The sequence below is a fragment of the Oenanthe melanoleuca genome, chromosome 4, assembly GCF_029582105.1.
Source record: "Oenanthe melanoleuca isolate GR-GAL-2019-014 chromosome 4, OMel1.0, whole genome shotgun sequence".
In the NCBI taxonomy this organism is placed as follows: domain Eukaryota; kingdom Metazoa; phylum Chordata; class Aves; order Passeriformes; family Muscicapidae; genus Oenanthe; species Oenanthe melanoleuca.
This window is the reverse complement of record NC_079337.1, coordinates 31984309-31996372: the sequence shown is the minus strand read 5'-3', so window position 1 is coordinate 31996372 and position 12064 is coordinate 31984309. Positions and strand designations below refer to the sequence as shown.

The window sequence follows — 12064 nt, the reverse complement described above, 5'->3', positions numbered from 1 at the left end:
TGACTTTCAGCTTAGTTGTGAAGAAAACCTTTCCAAGTGCATTATGTGGTAACATGTGCTTTTATTCACTTTCTGTATTTTAGTAAAGCCCAAACAAGCATTTTTCCTCTAAGTAAATAACTAAAACTAACGTTTTTCCGTAGAATCTATTAAAGTTTTGAATCCAAAGAGCAAGATTTTCATGCTATTTCATTGCAGATTATACATCCAGTGTGATGCTTGCTAAACTGCAATTACTTGTTTTTCAGAAATTATTTTAGAAGTGAAAGGTAAAAATTATCCAGACTTGTATGAGAGTGTGGAACTACCACAATCTTTGTAAAGATTTTATGTGCGGGTGCCTGCTGTGACTGAGACATCTTTGGGATTCAGATTTATTAAATTATATGATAGTGCCCTTTACAATTGTGTCTCTTGTGGCAAAGAATTTTCTTCAAGCTAAAATGAACTCATTTAATTTTGTATATATATTCCAATAAACTCCACTTATGAATTTAAACTGTGACTTTCATCTTGAGTCTAATTGCCTACATCAAAATACTTAAATTGGGAGATATGAACTTGCTCTCCTAGCAAAGTTGCAAGAAAAATATTGAAAGATCCATTTTACAAAAGGAACAAAAACCATTAGGCTTGATTTTGGCAGATTCATGTGGGTGGTGGCAGACCTTAGAACAGAATACAGAAATTCTTAATCCATGTCAAAAGATATCATTTGAAAATATGTAAATATGCCAAAAAAGTATGCCCTGAAGGAGGCTGGGAGTTTGCAAGCTACAATTTCATCAGTATGGTAATTTTTTCCCTTTTGTGTGTGATTATCATAGTTCAACTACACGTCACCTAGATGGCAAGTTGTTAAAAATTATGAGGGGAAAAGCAATATGGAAAAATGTTTTTAAACTGATGGTAGGTGTTTAATCCTTTAAAAGTAATAATTACAGATTTTTTTTTTTTTGTTATCTGGCACTCTGTTCTAAAGTAGCAGTGTAGGTAATTCACTTTGACATAAAATCTTCAAGCAAAATAAAAACTTGCAAACACTAGCACTCCACATTTCAAGCTCTCTGTGAAGTTTCAGAAAATCTCCTGATATTTATTTTATTTTCTTTAAAATGTGCTTCTTTGTCTTAGTATTTATTGCTCTGATGTAGCTTGAGATAACCATAAATTAAGCAATACAACCAATTGCAATTAATCAATACAAGCAAATCTGTTAGAAATTAAAATTTTAATTCTGCACTTTGAGTTGTGAAGTAGAAACTGAATGTTACTGTGTTTATTTTATAAATATTCACACAGTACTGGTGCAACTTCAGCAATTGTCCTGTGTTATCCTAAGTGTGTTAAAACTGCTCCAACATTGTAGCATTTCTTTTGGTTTTATCAAAGAATCTGGATGGGCTATTTCAGGATAATTCAAAGAGACTTTTACAGTTGGTCAAGGAGGAGAGAAGAAAAAGTGATGCTCTGATAATCCTGTCTTAATAACCGAATTAGTCAGATTTTCAGTATTATTTGATAGGTTTAATTACTTAGTACCAGTCAGGTGGATTTCCAGTATCATAACAGTAGCCTAAAAAGAACACAAAGATAAGAGGTAAGATTGAGTTACAATGGGCTAATTTATTTCAGATTTTTCTTCTCTTTCAGTTAATTGCTCTGTTACTTTCTTCATGTCTCCCTGAGAGATCCTACTATTTTATTTGTGTGCACATGTATGCATATGTATGTGTGTGGGTGGGTGTGTATCCATTAGAGATATTTATATTCAGTGAAGATAAGACAACATTTGGGACAGAAGAACAGAAGTGAATTGGAAAAATCATAGGTGAGAACATGGAGAAAAGTCCCTGACAGGATGCAAACGCTGAGTGTTGTATTGCACACTGAGCAATAAAGTACATTTACAGCCTCCCAGACAACAAGTGCATTATATGGAATCCTGCAAGCATGCTGATTTTAATAGCATGACTACATTTGAGGACAAAATAGCAGAAAAATCGTTTTTTCCTGATCTAAAATGTTTGAAACATTGTCCGTTACTATATAGTTATGGACAATTCTGAAGTCTGGATAAAGAGCTGGCAATATCCAATAATATTTCTTACTCTAGACTGCAATTTATTTTATAATTCCCATATTCAACCATTATATTGCTATAAACAGAAAAAACAACATATGGAGGAAAAGGATGTTATTATTATATTATTTTATGAGTACAGGTTGCTACAGGACAGAGAAATCTAACATTTTTAATCAATACATAGTTCCAACTTATTTGTGTTTTTGCTAGATATAATTCCATACTGCTAATTTTTATATTGATTAGAAACTTTTCTGTTATGCTAGTATTCCTAATTTATCAGTATTATAAAACTGGCTGTCATGATACACAGACAAGCAACAACATAATTCATTGAGGTTTGTTGATTGTGGCAGCAATTAATTATGATCAGTTTTGTAATTGTTACATTTTTCTTTCCAAAGGAGTTTCCATGCGTTATTAATATTAGCTGGTTAACAAATCACAGCATCATAAAGTAGTCTAGGTTGAAAGGGAACATAAAGATCATCTCATTCCAACTCCCCTGCCATGGACATGGACAGCTTCTAGTGGACCAGGTTTCTCAGAGCCCCATCCAGCCTGGGCTTGAACACCTCCAAGGATGGGGCATCCACAACTTCCGTGGGCATCCTGTTCCCATGCCTTCCTACCCTCTGAAAAAAGAATTTCTTCCTAACATCCAATCTAAATCTCTCTTTTAGTTTAAAACTCTTCCCACTTGTCTTATCATTATCCACTTGTGTAAAAAGTTACTCTACCTCCCTTTTGTAAGCTCCATTTAAGCACTGAAAGGCCACAAGTAAGAAAACAAGAATATTTCACTACCTTCCCCCCAACTGGGTTGTTCTGTGTTCATCTAGTCGCTATGAAAATAGTATTTCAGTCCCATGTTTATAAAAGATCAAAATTTTATCCATCATAGTATGCTCTGTGTAAAATAAGGCATAGCACAAAGTCTACTGCTGTGTTTTTAAAAGAATCAGAAGTTCTAAATATGAACCCGAAGTTCTTGATATGATAGCTATTCACCTTGATAGAAATTTAAGAACAGAAATGTTCTGTTTACACACTAAATTATTCCTGTTTAGGAATGGCATGTTTGCTGATGCACAGCAAGTGTTCCTCATTCTCTTTGAATAATTCCCTTTCTGGATCTTCAAGAACCTAGCTTTTTCTTCTATTCTTCTTATACTATCTGGAAAAAAAAAAAAAAGATTTTGAATACCTTTTTTTGATTCACAGCTACAGGTTTGTGTCAGTTATTTGGAGATCCCAGTGAGAGTCCAGTGCAAGTGTGGCAAAAAAGAAGACTAACCGAGTTAAAAAAACAAAAACACACTACCAAAATCAGTAGTAAGAATTGAAGTAGTATCTATGGGCACTGGTGAACACTAACATAGACTTTTTTTGGTGTAGAAAATTCCAATACCTGAAGAGCACAGTAATTTTCAAGGAGTGTCATGCACAGCTCTAATTAAGGTTTCACTGATCACTGAGGATTGAATCTTCACTGCTCTCCCCATGCCTGCCTTTTGTCTTTCTGAACTGAACTTGGACTTAAACTTTAATATCAGGTGTTACCTGGCATATATTTTCATGTTACCTTCTGTCAATATATTCAGGGGAATACAAGTTTTAATTGTAGCATTTCTGCATTCTGTAAGCATCTTCCTAATCATAAATTTGTACAAACCTGAATTGCGAAGTAAGGAGAATAGAATTATTGCAAAGGTCTTTCATGTTTTGCTTCATTACTTATTATGTAGATTTTTTTTTAATAAGGGTATACTGAGGGATGTAAATAGATGTATCTGAACTGATGACAGCAAGAAATGCAACAGCTGTCCCTGTTGTTGCTTGTTAATTTGCTGTGCTGAGGTGTAATTTCATGCTTTATTAAAATCAGACATATTAACTGTGATTTGCTGAAGGTGAAATAAGGGGATAGGCTCCATGAAATTTCTTTGTTTTAAAAAATATGTGGTACCTAATATTCGCTGAAAGTAATGGTCTGGGAAAAGTGTCCTGTAAGTTAAATGTGTTGACACAGTAAAGAGCATCAATGAAACTGAACCAAAATATTTTATTCTTTACAGTCAGTATGCAGTTAATATTTTCTCTGGCATAAACTTCCTAAATCTCAGGTAGTGTCACAATTCATGTGTAGATATCAAGAAGGTGCTAGTCAACAGGTGCACAGCATTCATAGTCCACCAGACATGGCTTCATTAGCTACTGAACTTAAGGAAATCTGGAGAATTCTGTGAGATGCCTTAAAAATTAAGAGCTTGATAGCTCCTCATGACCTAAGCAGTGATAAGGTTGAAAAAGAGCTGATGGGGGAAAAAAAGATACAAACAAAAGAAAAACTATTGCAAAGAATTCTCAGGAGCTGAAGGTAAGATATTTTTTCAATGAAAAAAAGATTGAGGTCCAGTAGGAGAGAAGAAAGGGATTGATACAAGCAGTGAGTACCTTTGAACACTAGTTGTTATTTTTGATTAGTCTAAAGTTTTTCAAATTCAGCAGAATTAGCTTCTTAGTTTATTTTCAGTGTTGTGAAAATATACATTAATTCTATATATTTTTGTCTGATAATCCTCTGGTTAATTATGTGTAGGTTTAGAGAATGTATGTGTAAAATTTTAAAGGTTTTGATTCCTTCATTTAGCACAGTGTGGTTACAGTATATGCTTCCAAATAGAGCAACAAGATTTGGCTTCACAGCCTCTCTCAAGACTGAATTTGCATCTGTTCCTCTTGACTGTCTTGACCATGCTACAGAAGTACCTTGGGAGTAAAGGAATGAGCATTGATGTGTATCCTCTCATTTTTACTTCACCTGCTTGTTACACTCGTTGGATATTATTCCACAGTTAGTCCATTGACAGGAAAGGTTACCTGGGATTAAGAGCCAGTGAAATTTTATTTTTTTTTTGGTGGAGTCTGTTTGCAAATAATTTTTTGTCCTGCAAATAAGAGTAATGCACTTTAGAGCAAGAGTCATAATGATATTAGACAAACCATTTAACAGATACACTAATTTCAGGTGAGATATGGTATCATGTTATCTGTCTACTGCTCATATTATCTGGCTTCGAGCAGAAAACTTTGTTTCAGCTTCCCAGCAGACAAAAGGTTAAACCCCAGTACCAATAATTTATAGTGTGGAAGGATTGTGTTGTCATAGAGGTACAAGGAGGACATCAGGATCTCGAGAGTGCCCACACATGCACACTTCTCTCTGGGGAGCTTCTTTGGACCCACTGACAGCAGAACACTGCTGAGAAACCTCACATTGGTAAAGAAGCAACTTCCATTTTTTTCCTTCATGCTGCCTAGAAGTTGATGTGTCACTGAGGGTTGCGTCTCCCTCCTCTGAAGGCAGGTTTTTGGTGATTGTCCCAAGAAATGTCACTCTGCAGGATTACTTTTGCTGTAGACTACTGATAGAGTCTGAAGGACTGCTATGATTGTGGCCTTCTTGTGACTTCCACAGAGCTAAAGAGGATAATTATTGATTAATGCAATGAACCAAAGACAGCAGTGTTTTTGTGGGCAGATTCATGTGAGAATGGTCTAAAGATTCACTGTCTCCTGGGAAAAAATGTGTAAGCTCTTGCCTCTAAAATTGAATGGGAGAGGAAAATTCATACTTCTGTAATTACTTTGATTTCAGTTTCTTGTTGTAGTCTATTTCAGGTAAACTTACACTGCATGAATCATAAGAAATTGCTAGCTAGAAAACAGTTAGAATGTCAAGAGGTGCATTTGCTCTTGAATTAACTAGTTTAGCATTAATGTCAGGTCTGTGTTGCTGTAAGATTGGGGTTGTTTTTATATCCTTTTTTTTTAATCATGTGTGTATTGTGAGAGTATTGCCTTTCAGCTATGAAGTAATCTCTTATAGCTTGTTTGTGTTTTTAGATTTTGTATGAACTTTTGTACCCCTCACTCTTCAAGATACCCTTGTTCTACAGTTTTGGTTTGTGGCTGTGACTATTAGCAAAGGTTTATTTAACAGAAAACAACCTAAAGAGTGACAGTAGAAATTAGTGTCAGACAGACAGGAAGGCAGTAGGAATACTGATGTGTTTTCTTTTTGTGATTAATCAGTGAAAGAAGTCTGTAGTCTAAAAGTAAGTAAACAAGCAAAACTTGTCTTCTTGTGGTGCTATCTGCAGCTTTCTGATGGCCAGGAGCTGGAAAGTATCAGCAGCTTGTGGGTTTTTTGATTGAATAGCCCAGCAGTGTACATAGTTTACATCATGCAGAGCTGGGTAGAAGATCTTGAGAAAACAAGATTTTGTGCACTAGGTGTTGCTGCAGTCCTTGGCCTTTCCAGGTTGAATTGTCTTGTTATTAGTAGTAAAATTGGAAAAATAGTCCTGATAGGTGGTATTTTTTGCATTTAAATAGCTGAACCACATAGTTATAACTGTAGTTACAGCTAGAATTTCTTAGCAGGTGCTCCCTGCAACATGCCTTGGTCACCTTGTTCTGTGGTTGGAGACCTGGCTGGACCAGAGGTGTATGTGATTCCTCCTGTGAGTGAGGGTTTCCTGCTGAGGCATCTGGCACTTGCATAGGTCAGAGAGGAATGATGGGTATTAATGTTGTATTCATTTGGAAGATACCATTCCTGGAAGGTTTTGTCAAAATCATTTAAGAATTCCTGCTAAAAGCGAAAACTTCCTTTGATAAACTCATTTGTGTAAAGTGTTCAGAAAGTTAATTCCTGGGCCTGTTAGCACTGACCACTAATTTTCTCTGTTAATTTAGAGCATGAAATTTGTCCAGACATCTGGCTTTGTAGAAGAGAGTTGTTGCTTTGGAGGATAGACTGTACACGCTGTATGTTGGCTAAGGGTTAGATTGTATATATACACTATTTCCCCTGTGTATATCCATCAAAGAGACAGGATTGCAGCATATTCAGTTGTGAAATGAACTTGGCATTCATAATAAAATGACGTGTTGAAGAGGTGGGAGTAGTGTGCATGTTAAAGAAATAGATTAATTATCTGTAATGACTCAGTTTGGCTCAATTGACAGTGGGCAGGAAGATCCTGGAGTGACCCTTGCCGCCTTGGATTCGTAGGTGCTCCCATCAGGAGTGTCTCCTGCTTTTCCCAGGTCAGTAACAGCTGGCTTCCATCTACTCACCCATGAGCAGCTGAGCCTCTCCTGTGCTGGGGAAGGAGCACAGCTTGACACTGGAGGCTGGAGCTGAGGAGGGGCTGTGGAAGGCTCTGCCCTCGCTGACTTGGCAGCAGCAGGTTTGTGCGCCAGACTGGAGCTGTCTTTGTGTGAGGTGATATAATGAAGACATTTCCTGAGAGCTGACAAAATGTAACTGCATTGCCCACAAAGAGAGATTGAAAGCTGATGTTCAGTTCTCGAGAAAGCAAAATGACAGCAGTTCTTTTCTGACCACAGACTGAGGTTTTTTATATTAGAAGAGATTGAGTGTCTTTTATTTTAAATTGTGTTGGGGGTTTTTCCCCACTAAGTAAATCACACTGTATTTTAATGAAGTTAAATATACAAAATAAAGAAGACCTGTGCACAACAGGAGTTATAAGACAAAAAGATATAAAAGGAAGCTATTTTTTTCCCCTGGAAGATTTCTCTGAATTGCAATGTTTTTAATAGTCCACATAAATTATTTTTCAAAGAGGCCACCATGAGTAAGAGTTTTGTTATATTTAAGAAATGCATTTAAGTACAGCTATGCTACTACTGCTATTAGTATTGTTATTATTAAGTATAATGATAGCATGTTGAACACTTTGAAGCAGCCAGATGTGAACTCATCTGGAGAGTTGTATTCTTAACCAATAGCAATTAAAAATTATCTTATTAGCCCTTATAAGTCTCATCTGAGACCTAAATTTGGATTGTGCTAATATATGCTATAAACAATTCTGTCAACAAAGCATCTAAACATCTTCTGATTCTTAATGTAATTACGACTTTAACTACAAACTGTAACTGAATTATTTAGGCTGATTTTATACTATGAGAATGCCAGCCTTTTACAATTCATGACATTTATACCATACAATTTCATTTAATAGGCTCTTTCTTTCTGTTTCTGACCTACTTCTTCTGTGCATTTTTTATTAATTTATTCACTTTTTTTCTTCATCATTCATATTCTCCAGCTGGATGATCTGTCCTTTTCATCAACGTTTCTGCAGGTGTAAGTTTTGTGGATTTCATACTGTTTAAGTGACCCTGATGGGGTTCTGGTGCCAGTGAATGTTTATTACCTTGCAGCAATTGTTTCTGTGAAACTGGTGCAAATTTCCACAAAAGAAATGAAGAGCAAGTACAGTAACAGTTTTGGGTTTGTTTTGGAGTTTTTTGCTACGTTTTTATGTTGGTTATCCAAGGTTTTAATTTGATCCTGGTAGGCTGCACCTGTATAAGCCTATATATCTGCTTACTCGATGTTAGAATAAGTCATAAGAATAGTCTCCTGTGTTTGTTGCAAGAAAAGTACCCCAATACCCATGCTTAGTTGTTTTCAGGATTGGGATCTCTGAATGGATGAATTTACAGACATAAGTTGAGCACTTACTATTGCAAGGAGTGTGAGGTGGAAAGGGTTGCAATGATTCTTTGAAATCAGAGAATTGTTATCCTTTTTGTTGTTATTAATAAATGTAATTTTACATTAATATAGCCTAAAAATTCTAATTTTATTAAGACTGGGTTTCTAATTTTCTAGACATACCACATATATAAAGAAATATTTTTTTCCTGTAGGAGTGCCTAACATCTAAATATACAAAGAGCACGTGGGTTGAAAATAGAGTTTTACAGTAGTAGCTTTTCTCTTAAAACACAGCTTAGTTGTTCCATCCTTTATCCCCTTTTTTCTGGTTGAAAGAAAGTTGCTTGTTAAGAAGCTTACAAGGAAAGTTGTAATTAAGTGTTAAGAAAAAAAAAAGAAAGAGTATTGTTTAAGTGAAGAAATTGCACCCATAGCTGAGCAGACAGCTTAGAGGGAGATGCTCGTGTGTGCGTCATGCTCGTAATCATCCACTGCATGTGCAATTCAGAGAAGGGCAGCTCTCAGCTTTTTGTTACTCATGTTCTACCAGGGACTTGTGCTCAGGCAACAGTGGGAAATTTCAACGCTTTTCTAAAGCAAACAGTTCCAAAAATTGCAACTGTAGGGCACTTGATCTAAAAACAGATTTGTACCTGCTATTAATTGGATCCAGGGTGGGCTGCACAGCGTGCAACAGTAAGGGAAAATTTTGTCTTTGCGTCACAAATGCAATGAAATTCTTGACCCAGTGCCACTAATAGCTGTGGCTTAGTTGACACAATCTTGTAGCTTTTTTAAGCTAGTGGGAGTGCAACAGCTCAGGGCTGTGGTAAGTGTTTCATTCTTGGCTGAGTAATAGGAGAGAACAAAGCTGCTTCATTCATTGCTTTGTGTCTTAAAGACACCAGCTTTTTAGTCTTTCTGGTAAATGCATGTTACAGTATTGTTATTATAGGTCTTATTCTGTTCTATGTCACTTCAATTTTCCTTACTGCCAGTGAGGGAAAAACATCTAGCAAGGGGTCATTTTTAACTGCATTTTCTATCTGAAATGAGAATTTCAGTGAGATAAGAAAGCTCTGGGTTTTTGATTAAGTTGGTTTAAGTTTACTACTTATGCTGGAAAAGTCCAGTGGGATGAGATTTAGGTGATAAAATACCATGTCAGGCAACTGAATAATATTGGAGGGAGGGAGGGAGCAGAGCCAAGTAGGAGGAAATTTTACAATCTATTTATGAGCTAGAATATTATTATGAAGTAAATGTTTCTTAAAATACTAGTGTCTACGAAGTGTTTATCAAAGAATGATGTTAGAAAAAAGTAGTAATTGAACAAGATGTACCTCAGTAGTTTTTGTGACTATTTTAAGGTGCAGACTTTGTTCAAGGTACTTTGAAACTCATCCTTCTGAGAAACATGGAAATGTTATCATTGAAATCTGTCCTAAAGGAATTTTACAAATCTCCCCCAAAAAATGTTTCGGTGAAATGGAGATTTTGCTAACTTCAGAAAATACTCAGTTTCTGCTTCAAAAATAGTTTCTGTTTCTAGATTTCTCTTATTTTGACCTGAACCAGTTCATTAATGTCATGAAGCATGTTTGATATCTGGTGTGTCTTTTTTCAGGTAAGACTCACATTTCACTAAATTATCTTTGAAGAAAACAAAGGCCAAATCAAGAAAAATTTTCAAAGATATTCAGTGTAGATTAAATTCATAACTAGAGTGAAAAGGATAGTTTTTTAATAGGATCATAGTGGATTTTCTAAGGAATTTGTTGCCAAATCATGTTTGAAATTTAGCGACACAAGGCTTTTAACTTATGGAGACTCTTCAGAAAATCCAAAGCCTAATCCCAGTTTAAGTGACTAAATAAGTAGCACCCGGAGTAGAGGATCTTTAGGTTCTGAATTTAGAAATATTCTTATGAAAAATCTGATTTTATTGTATTTTAGGTGTTTTTATTTTTATTTTTTTACTTTTCAAATAACATTTTCTCTAATGTGCCTATTAAACTGGTATAGTTGAGTAATATTGTCCAAAGCCTTTATTGATTTTCCCAGGTGCTTTACATTTTTCCATTTTTTTTAGCTATTTCATACTGGTTTTTTCCTTGTTATCTATAAATATTTATTTCAAAGTATGTATTGGATTTCCCTGTGCAGTTCAAATACCTTTCCACCACTATATTCAACAGTTTTAAAATGTCACCAATGCATGTGCCTAGTTTCTAAACCCAGTGTTTTTCTGCATTGAAGAAACAGATTTTCCATATCTATTAAATGAAATTTTGTATATTGTTTGATATCTGTATATAGTTTGTGCTTTGAGACAGATGCTTCTTTTGTGTTTTTGCCACACTGTGTAGCTTAACAAGAATGAAGATTTATTCCTTGCTTGCAGTTAGTTACTAGAAAATGTCTGTAAGCTTATGCTGTAAATGGTTTTGAAATGTGTGGTTTTTTTGTAGTTTCCCACTGATAAGAAGTTTCTCAAGGGAGACAAAAACCCCAAACCAGTTAGAATTCAAATAGAAATAGTGAATTCCTGTTTTGTCATTTTTAGTTTGTGTATTCACCCAGTGGCAGCATCATTTTAAGGGAGGACCTTTGTTGGATAAGAAGCATGTGATGCTTACGCCAAGGCTGTGATTTCGCTTGTGTATTTAATGGTAGCTTTTAAATCCCAGAAGCAGATAGATGGGACTGGTTTCACATCTTGGAGGTGTTCCAGTGTAATCCTAACTTTCAGATCTGGGGTATCTGTGCTGCTCAGAAAATGGGAGATGAAGACTCTTACTTTCATAAAACTGAGCTTTGTGAAATTGGGTTTTCCTTTGCAGGGTATAAATGGTGTGTGAGCTGTTGGTAGTGTTAGGAATTCGTTCCTAGAGAGCCTTAAACTGTTGTATTATAAAAACATGTGTGACAATTGATAATGTAATGGTAATCAGTAAGACACTCAACAGTGCAAAGTGAACTTTTAATCAGTATGTCATGCGAGGAAACTAGATATATTTATAGCACAAGGAGGGTGGATAGTAAATCTTATTTCAATCCTGAAAATGAATTTATTAGCTGTTTTTAATCAAGGGATTGACAAATCTGACCCTTTGTTAATTTAGGCTCCTAATAACCTCTTCTGACTCTTGAAAAAGGTGCAGTTTTCCAGTGAGAAAAACAAGGAAAAGCTTACTTGTGTCTGAAAATATTCCTGGAAAAGATGACTGCAGAAAGTGTACTGAAGAGCAATTTAAACTTTTTTCCTGATTGTTTTTGATTTCTATGGACAAATGATGAAAAATCACGTTCACCAAAGGTGAAATAGCTGTATGGAGGAGGTGGGCACTCTGAAGTGCTTAGTGGAGCTTAAAAGAACTGTAACTGGTATTGGATCTTCTTAGGCTGGATTTTCTTCCAGTGCTTAAGTGGGA

At 35.6% G+C, this 12064-nt stretch overlaps 1 protein-coding gene across 2 annotated transcripts in view; it reads left to right on the top strand.

Annotated features, from left to right (window-relative positions):
• The window catches only part of MARCHF1 (membrane associated ring-CH-type finger 1), a 222590-nt gene that overhangs the window by 73787 nt on the left and 136739 nt on the right, over positions 1–12064 (top strand). The window lies entirely within an intron of this gene.